The 10136-nt window shown below is 32.4% G+C and overlaps 1 non-coding gene across 1 annotated transcript; it reads right to left on the bottom strand.

Moving 5' to 3' along the window:
• Positions 1 to 5827: 5827 nt before the first annotated feature.
• Positions 5828 to 9784, bottom strand: LOC138914219 (large subunit ribosomal RNA). The gene has a single exon (XR_011420080.1). It is a non-coding gene; the product is annotated as a large subunit ribosomal RNA (ribosomal RNA).
• Positions 9785 to 10136: the final 352 nt, after the last annotated feature.

Below are 10136 nucleotides of genomic sequence, written 5' to 3'. Positions count from 1 at the left end.
ATTATTATTGATATACATTATATTGACAACAGCATATGATATTCATATGGTTTGTTCAATAATTAATTGGTGGACAACCACTGACCATCCTATAGTAGTTTTTGGCCACGACGTCTAAATATCGAAATTATTTAATTCCGTTTGCCACCCATACGAAAGATATTAACTATCTATAATAATAATGTGTACGCATAAAATATTATATGTATATATATAGACCAACAGACAAGCACTTCACCCTATAGTAGTTTTTGGCCACGACGTCTATATATCGGGCATATTTAATTCTCTTTGCCACCCAACCAAAGATATTCACTTTTTTATATAAAGTATTATTTGATCATATTAATATAACCAATTATTTCTGCCATATTCATATAATTTCTTTATGAATTATTTTTTGGTCATATCCATATAATCTATATGCCGTATCCATATAATGAATACGGCATATCCATACAACTAGCCATATTTGTATGTCAATGTATATTTTATTATACATTTTTTTTCTTTATACATATAATATGGTATTTCCATATCGCTATAATTGAATTATATGTATAAGATATCATTTATATATAGCATTGCCAAAATAATATGATAAACATAAATTTTGAACAATACGGCCGGTCGGCGAGCACTGCCTCCCTATATATGTTTTTGGCCACGACGTCTAAATATTGGGTATTTTTCGTACTGCGGCCCCGGTGTATGTAAATTGGGCATATTTCGTACTGATGCCAACATATCTATATGACTCATTATTTTCTTCCATATCAATATAACTTCTTTTATTTCCATATTCAAGTAATTTCTTTATTTGCCATATCAATATAAAATATTTTTTGGTCATATTTATATAATCTATATGCCGTATCCATATAATGAATACGGCATATCCATACAACTAGCCATATTTGTATGTCAATGTATATTTTATTATACATTTTTTTCTTTATACATATAATATGGTATTTCCATATCGCTATAATTGAATTATATGTATAAGATATCATTTATATATAGCATTGCCAAAATAATATGATAAACATAAATTTTGAACAATACGGCCGGTCGGCGAGCACTGCCTCCCTATATATGTTTTTGGCCACGACGTCTAAATATTGGGTATTTTTCGTACTGCGGCCCCGGTGTATGTAAATTGGGCATATTTCGTACTGATGCCAACATATCTATATGACTCATTATTTTCTTCCATATCAATATAACTTCTTTTATTTCCATATTCAAGTAATTTCTTTATTTGCCATATCAATATAAAATATTTTTTGGTCATATTTATATAATCTATATGCCGTATCCATATAATGAATACGGCATATCCATACAACTAGCCATATTTGTATGTCAATGTATATTTTATTATACATTTTTTTTCTTTATACATATAATATGGTATTTCCCATATCGCTATAATTGAATTATATGTATAAGATATCATTTATATATAGCATTGCCAAAATAATATGATAAACATAAATTTTGAACAATACGGCCGGTCGGCGAGCACTGCCTCCCTATATATGTTTTTGGCCACGACGTCTAAATATTGGGTATTTTTCGTACTGCGGCCCCGGTGTATGTAAATTGGGCATATTTCGTACTGATGCCAACATATCTATATGACTCATTATTTTCTTCCATATCAATATAACTTCTTTTATTTCCATATTCAAGTAATTTCTTTATTTGCCATATCAATATAAAATATTTTTTGGTCATATTTATATAATCTATATGCCGTATCCATATAATGAATACGGCATATCCATACAACTAGCCATATTTGTATGTCAATGTATATTTTATTATACATTTTTTTGTCTTTATACATATAATATGGTATTTCCATATCGCTATAATTGAATTATATGTATAAGATATCATTTATATATAGCATTGCAAAATAATATGATAAACATAAATTTTGAACAATACGGCCGGTCGGCGAGCACTGCCTCCCTATATATGTTTTTGGCCACGACGTCTAAATATTGGGTATTTTTCGTACTGCGGCCCCGGTGTATGTAAATTGGGCATATTTCGTACTGATGCCAACATATCTATATGACTCATTATTTTCTTCCATATCAATATAACTTCTTTTATTTCCATATTCAAGTAATTTCTTTATTTGCCATATCAATATAAAATATTTTTTGGTCATATTTATATAATCTATATGCCGTATCCATATAATGAATACGGCATATCCATACAACTAGCCATATTTGTATGTCAATGTATATTTTATTATACATTTTTTTTCTTTATACATATAATATGGTATTTCCATATCGCTATAATTGAATTATATGTATAAGATATCATTTATATATAGCATTGCCAAAATAATATGATAAACATAAATTTTGAACAATACGGCCGGTCGGCGAGCACTGCCTCCCTATATATGTTTTTGGCCACGACGTCTAAATATTGGGTATTTTTCGTACTGCGGCCCCGGTGTATGTAAATTGGGCATATTTCGTACTGATGCCAACATATCTATATGACTCATTATTTTCTTCCATATCAATATAACTTCTTTTATTTCCATATTCAAGTAATTTCTTTATTTGCCATATCAATATAAAATATTTTTTGGTCATATTTATATAATCTATATGCCGTATCCATATAATGAATACGGCATATCCATACAACTAGCCATATTTGTATGTCAATGTATATTTTATTATACATTTTTTTTCTTTATACATATAATATGGTATTTCCATATCGCTATAATTGAATTATATGTATAAGATATCATTTATATATAGCATTGCCAAAATAATATGATAAACATAAATTTTGAACAATACGGCCGGTCGGCGAGCACTGCCTCCCTATATATGTTTTTGGCCACGACGTCTAAATATTGGGTATTTTTCGTACTGCGGCCCCGGTGTATGTAAATTGGGCATATTTCGTACTGATGCCAACATATCTATATGACTCATTATTTTCTTCCATATCAATATAACTTCTTTTATTTCCATATTCAAGTAATTTCTTTATTTGCCATATCAATATAAAATATTTTTTGGTCATATTTATATAATCTATATGCCGTATCCATATAATGAATACGGCATATCCATACAACTAGCCATATTTGTATGTCAATGTATATTTTATTATACATTTTTTTTCTTTATACATATAATATGGTATTTCCATATCGCTATAATTGAATTATATGTATAAGATATCATTTATATATAGCATTGCCAAAATAATATGAAAAACATAAATTTTGAACAATACGGCCGGTCGGCGAGCACTGCCTCCCTATATATGTTTTTGGCCACGACGTCTAAATATTGGGTATTTATCGTACTGCGGCTCCGGTGTATGTAAATTGGGCATATTTCGTACTGATGCCACCATATCCATATAACTTATTTTTTGTTCTATATCTATATAATTATCCATATCCACACTAGAATTTAGTATTTATCCCATATCCATATAAATCATTATTTACCATATCAATATAAATAATATTTTTCCATATTCATACTAGAACTTATTATTTCTTTAATATTCATATAACTCAATATTTTTTCATATCCATACTAGAACTTATTCTTTTTCCCATATCCATACTAGAACTTATAAATTTTCCCATATTCATATAACTAATTTTTTTCATATCCATACTAGAACATTATATTTTTGCCATATCTCTACAACTCATTTTATTCCATATCCATACTAGAACTTATTATTTCTTAAATATCCATATAACTTAATATTTTTCCATATCCATACCAGAACTTTTTATTTTTCCCATATCCATAGAACTAATTTTTTTCATATCCATACTAGAACCTAATTTTCTTCCTATATCCATATAACTTATTATTTACTATTACAATATAATTAATTTTTTCCATATCCATACTAGAGCTTATTATCTCTTCAATATCCATAAAACTCAATATTTTTTCATATCCATACTAGAACTGATTATTTTTCCCATATCCATACTAGAACTCAGTATTCTTCCCATATCCATACTACAACTTAGTATTTTTCCCATATGCATATAACTCATTATTTAGCATATCAATATAACTAATTTTTTTCCATATCCATACTAGAACTTATTATTTCTTTAATATCCATATAACTCAATATTTTTTTATATCCATACTAGAACTTATTATTTTTCCCATATCCATACTAGAACTTATAAATTTTCCCATATTCATATAACTAATTTTTTTCATATCCATACTAGAACATTAAATTTTTTGCCATATCTATATAACTCATTTTATTCCATATCCATACTAGAACTTATTATTTCTTTAATATCCATATAACTCAATATTTTTTCATATCCATACTAGAACTTATCATTTTTCCCATATTCATATAACTCATTTTTCCATATCCATACTAGAACTCTGTATTCTTTTCCATATCCATATAACTCATTTTTTTTTCATATCCATACTAGAAATTATTATTTTTCCCATATCCACATAACTCATTTTTTTCATATCCATACTAGAACTTGTTATTTTTCCCATATCCATATAACTCATTTTTTTCATATCCATACTAGAACTTAATATTATTTTCATATCCATATAACTCATGTTTGGACTTGGAATATTTTTATACACGTCACTAATAGGATGACGATTCAATCATCTATTTTAAGAGGAACATTGACTTGCATATGTCTCTTACTTGCATGTTCGGACTTAGAATATTTTTATACACGTCACTAATAGGATAACGATTCAGTTGGCTACCTTAAGAGGTACATATACTTGCATATGTCTCTTACTTGTATGTTCGGACTTAGAATATTTTTATACACGTCACTAATAGGATGACGATTCAGTTGGCTACCTTAAGAGGTACATATACTTGCATATGTCTCTTATTTGCATGTTCGGACTTAGAATATTTTTATACGCGTCACTAATAGGATGACGATTCAGTTGGCTACCTTAAGAGGTACATATACTTGCATATGTCTCTTATTTGCATGTTCGGACTTAGAATATTTTTATACACGTCACTAATAGGATGACGATTCAGTTGGCTACCTTAAGAGGTACATATACTTGCATATGTCTCTTACTTGTATGTTCGGACTTAGAATATTTTTATACACGTCACTAATAGGATGACGATTCAGTTGGCTACCTTAAGAGGTACATATACTTGCATATGTCTCTTATTTGCATGTTCGGACTTAGAATATTTTTATACGCGTCACTAATAGGATGACGATTCAGTTGGCTACCTTAAGAGGTACATATACTTGCATATGTCTCTTACTTGTATGTTCGGACTTAGAATATTTTTATACACGTCACTAATAGGATGACGATTCAGTTGGCTACCTTAAGAGGTACATATACTTGCATATGTCTCTTACTTGTATGTTCGGACTTAGAATATTTTTATACACGTCACTAATAGGATGACGATTCAGTTGGCTACCTTAAGAGGTACATATACTTGCATATGTCTCTTACTTGTATGTTCGGACTTAGAATATTTGTATACACGTCACTAATAGGATGACGATTCAGTTGGCTACCTTAAGAAGTACATATACTTGCATATGTCTCTTATTTGCATGTTCGGACTTAGAATATTTTTATACGCGTCACTAATAGGATGACGATACATATGGCTACCATTGTTAAATATATTTAAATAAAATTTATTTAAATATAATTATTATTTTATATATATATATTTTATATATATATATATTCTGACTTAAAAAAGCCAAACAAAATAAACACAATTAAATTTATGTTTATTATCGAATCATCAAGCAAAGGATAAGCTTCAGTGGATCGCAGTATGGCAGCTGCTCAACCACTTACAACACCTTGCCTGTTACAAAAGTCGTTTACAATTGATTCTAGGCTTTGTCATTGTATTAAATAATGCTTTTATATGTAACTAGCGCGGCATCAGGTGATCGAAGATCCTCCCAATTTACTATGTTACAAATTACATTGGCATCACATCCATTGTCGTTTATAAAGTAAATTATAAACTTTAAATGGTTTAGAAGCCATACAATGCAAATTGCCCCTTATTTATCATTGCAGTCCAGCACGGATACGACCTTAGAGGCGTTCAGGCATAATCCAACGGACGTAGCGTCATACCACTGTTCGCTCGAACAAGTATTGTGCCATTGGTCCGTACCTGCGGTTCCTCTCGTACTACGCAGGAATGCTGTCGCAACAACGTTTTGTCATTAGTAGGGTAAAACTAACCTGTCTCACGACGGTCTAAACCCAGCTCACGTTCCCTTGCATGGGTGAACAATCCAACGCTTGGTGAATTTTGCTTCACAATGATAGGAAGAGCCGACATCGAAGGATCAAAAAGCGACGTCGCTATGAACGCTTGGCCGCCACAAGCCAGTTATCCCTATGGTAACTTTTCTGACACCTCTTGTTAAAAACTCTTTAAACCAAAAGGATCGATAGGCCGAGCTTTTGCTGTCCCTGTGTGTACTGAACACCGAGATCAAGTCAGCATTTGCCCTTTTGCTCTATGTGTGGTTTCTGTCCGCACTGAGCTGGCCTTGGGACACCTCCGTTATTATTTGAGAGATGTACCGCCCCAGTCAAACTCCCTACCTGGCAATGTCCTTGAATTGGATCATACCTGAGTAATTGGAGTTATACCAAATTTTCAAATCAAAAATACATAAATGCACCGTTTTATTAAAGAATTTGTTTGCGATTATATAACAAACTCGTGATACTTTGATCAAGAAGCTTGCATCAAAACCCAATACCATAAGATATAATAAATATATCCGTATAATGGCTAGGAAATGATACACGTTCCATTTAATCAAGTAAGTAAGGAAACAATAAGAGTAGTGGTATTTCATTGACGATACCAAACCGAAGTCTAATATCTCCCACTTATTCTACACCTCTTATGTCTCCTTACACTGCCAGATTAGAGTCAAGCTCAAAAGGGTCTTCTTTCCCCGCTAATTATTCCAAGCCCGTTCCCTTGGCTGTGGTTTCGCTAGATAGTAGATAGGGACAGTAGGAATCTCGTTAATCCATTCATGCGCGTCACTAATTAGATGACGAGGCATTTGGCTACCTTAAGAGAGTCATAGTTACTCCCGCCGTTGACCCGCGCTTACTTGAATTTCTTCACTTTGACATTCAGAGCACTGGGCAGAAATCACATTGTGTCAACACCCGCTAGGGCCATCACAATGCTTTGTTTTAATTAGACAGTCGGATTCCCCAAGTCCGTGCCAGTTCTGAATTGATTGTTAATTGATAATCGTTATAATTAATAAGAACTAATTGGTTTGACCCAATTAGTATTCTTAAAAATTTTAGCAAGAAAGTTCCACAATTGGCTACGTAACTAACTATCCGGGGAACAAGTAACTAACATAAATGCTAGAAACTCTATTTACCCAGAACGAGCACATAAACCATGTTATTGTTTCCCAATCAAGCCCGACTATCTCAATCTTCAGAGCCAATCCTTATCCCGAAGTTACGGATCTAATTTGCCGACTTCCCTTACCTACATTATTCTATCGACTAGAGACTCTTCACCTTGGAGACCAGCTGCGGATATTGGTACGGCCTGTTGAGAAGTTTGCGTGTCCCCACCATAAATTTTCAAGGTCCGAGGAGAAAATATCGACACAACAGTATATGTCATGCTCTTCTAGCCCATCTACCATATCTCTCTGCGAAAGACTTCCATGGTAGTACGGCTATAAAACAGAAAAGAAAACTCTTCCGATATCTCTCGACGGCTTCTTTATGGTCGTTCCTGTTGCCAGGATGAGCACGAGGCCCATATTTAATAACAAACGGATACTCAACAGGTTACGGAATTGGAACCGTATTCCCTTTCGTTCAAAATTATTCAAGTATATTATATTAGCTTGATTTGTATATATTGCGTTTTTGGTTTTACTTGAAAATTTTCGGCTTTCGCCTTGAACTTAGGACCGACTAACTCGTGATCAACCACTGTTCACACGAAACCCTTCTCCACTTCAGTCCTCCAAGGTCTCATTCGATTATTTGCTACTACCACCAAGATCTGTACCAATGGCAGCTCCATGCAGGCTTACGCCAAACACTTCTACGCATACCATTGTACCTTCCTACTCACTAAAGTTTCAAAATTTATATCACAAGTAATATAAATCATCTACTTTAGCGGTAATGTATAGGTATACAACTTAAGCGCCATCCATTTTAAGGGCTAGTTGCTTCGGCAGGTGAGTTGTTACACACTCCTTAGCGGATTTCGACTTCCATGATCACCGTCCTGCTGTTTTAAGCAACCAACGCCTTTCATGGTATCTGCATGAGTTGTTAATTTGGGCACCGTAACATTACGTTTGGTTCATCCCACAGCGCCAGTTCTGCTTACCAAAAGTGGCCCACTGGGCACATTATATCATAACCTTAAACTTCATATCAAGAAAGTTAAGGTTCTTACCCATTTAAAGTTTGAGAATAGGTTAAGATCGTTTCGACCCTAAGGCCTCTAATCATTCGCTTTACCAGATAAGATTATTTTATATAATATTAAAATGCACCAGCTATCCTGAGGGAAACTTCGGAAGGAACCAGCTACTAGATGGTTCGATTGGTCTTTCGCCCCTATACTCAATTCTGACAATCGATTTGCACGTCAGAACTGTTTCGGTCTTCCATCAGGGTTTCCCCTGACTTCAACCTGATCAAGTATAGTTCACCATCTTTCGGGTCACAGCATATATGCTCAAGGTACGTTCCAGTTAGAGGCATAAATAATATAAATATCATTATACATAACTATATAGAACGCCCCGGGATTGTGTTAATTAGCTATAAATAGTTAAAAAACTAATCCCATTATTAGTCAAGTTAATTACGCTATTAGGTTTATATCCCAATAACTTGCACATATGTTAGACTCCTTGGTCCGTGTTTCAAGACGGGTCCCGAAGGTATCCTGAATCTTTCGCATTGTTAATCCTACAAGTGCATATAATAAACACAAAAATCAATGATAATCATGCCATTATATAATTCCGAAAAATTAACGCACTGTATTCATATAAATCTATCAGCACTTTATCAAATTAATAACATTTATTCTGTGTTAAAATGCAAGCAATTTAATTTGAATAAACTATAAGTTATATTTTATGATAAATTTGGTATGCTAATAGATTACAATGTCCTTATATGGAAAAAATGCACACTATTATCATAATATTGTTTAAATATTACAATTTTAATGATGAATTTTCCATAACGGATATTCAGGTTCATCGGGCTTAACCTCTAAGCAGTTTCACGTACTGTTTAACTCTCTATTCAGAGTTCTTTTCAACTTTCCCTCACGGTACTTGTTTACTATCGGTCTCATGGTTATATTTAGTTTTAGATGGAGTTTACCACCCACTTAGTGCTGCACTATCAAGCAACACGACTCTTTGGAAACATCATCTAGTAATCATTAACGTTATACGGGCCTGGCACCCTCTATGGGTAAATGGCCTCATTTAAGAAGGACTTAAATCGTTAATTTCTCATACTAGAATATTGACGCTCCATACACTGCATCTCACATTTGCCATATAGACAAAGTGACTTAGTGCTGAACTGATTTCTTTTCGCTCGCCGCTACTAAGAAAATCCTTGTTAGTTTCTTTTCCTCCCCTAATTAATATGCTTAAATTCAGGGGGTAGTCCCATATGAGTTGAGGTTGTATATAACTTTTATTTGCAATTAATTCTTTATATATAATGATAAAACATTTTATTAAATTCGTTTAAAGCTGACGTATATATATATTAATGGCATTTATTTGTAAGGAATTAACGAAGAATAATAATATTGTCAACGTTTTTCATATTTCAAATCATTAATAAGAGACAATTCTAGATAATATTTTATGCTAGACATTTCTCAGTATTATTTGATTGAAAAAGAAAATATTCCTCTTCGTTTTTCTCAAAGTTTAATTACTATTGTGAGATAATGTTTTTCATATATTTGTTAATATTATGAATAAAATAATTAAATTATTTTTATCCAATAATATACCATATGCTTATAAA

Source organism: Drosophila takahashii, unplaced genomic scaffold (assembly GCF_030179915.1).
Source record: "Drosophila takahashii strain IR98-3 E-12201 unplaced genomic scaffold, DtakHiC1v2 scaffold_145, whole genome shotgun sequence".
Lineage (NCBI taxonomy): Eukaryota > Metazoa > Arthropoda > Insecta > Diptera > Drosophilidae > Drosophila > Drosophila takahashii.
This window is presented reverse-complemented; position numbering and strand designations above follow the sequence as displayed.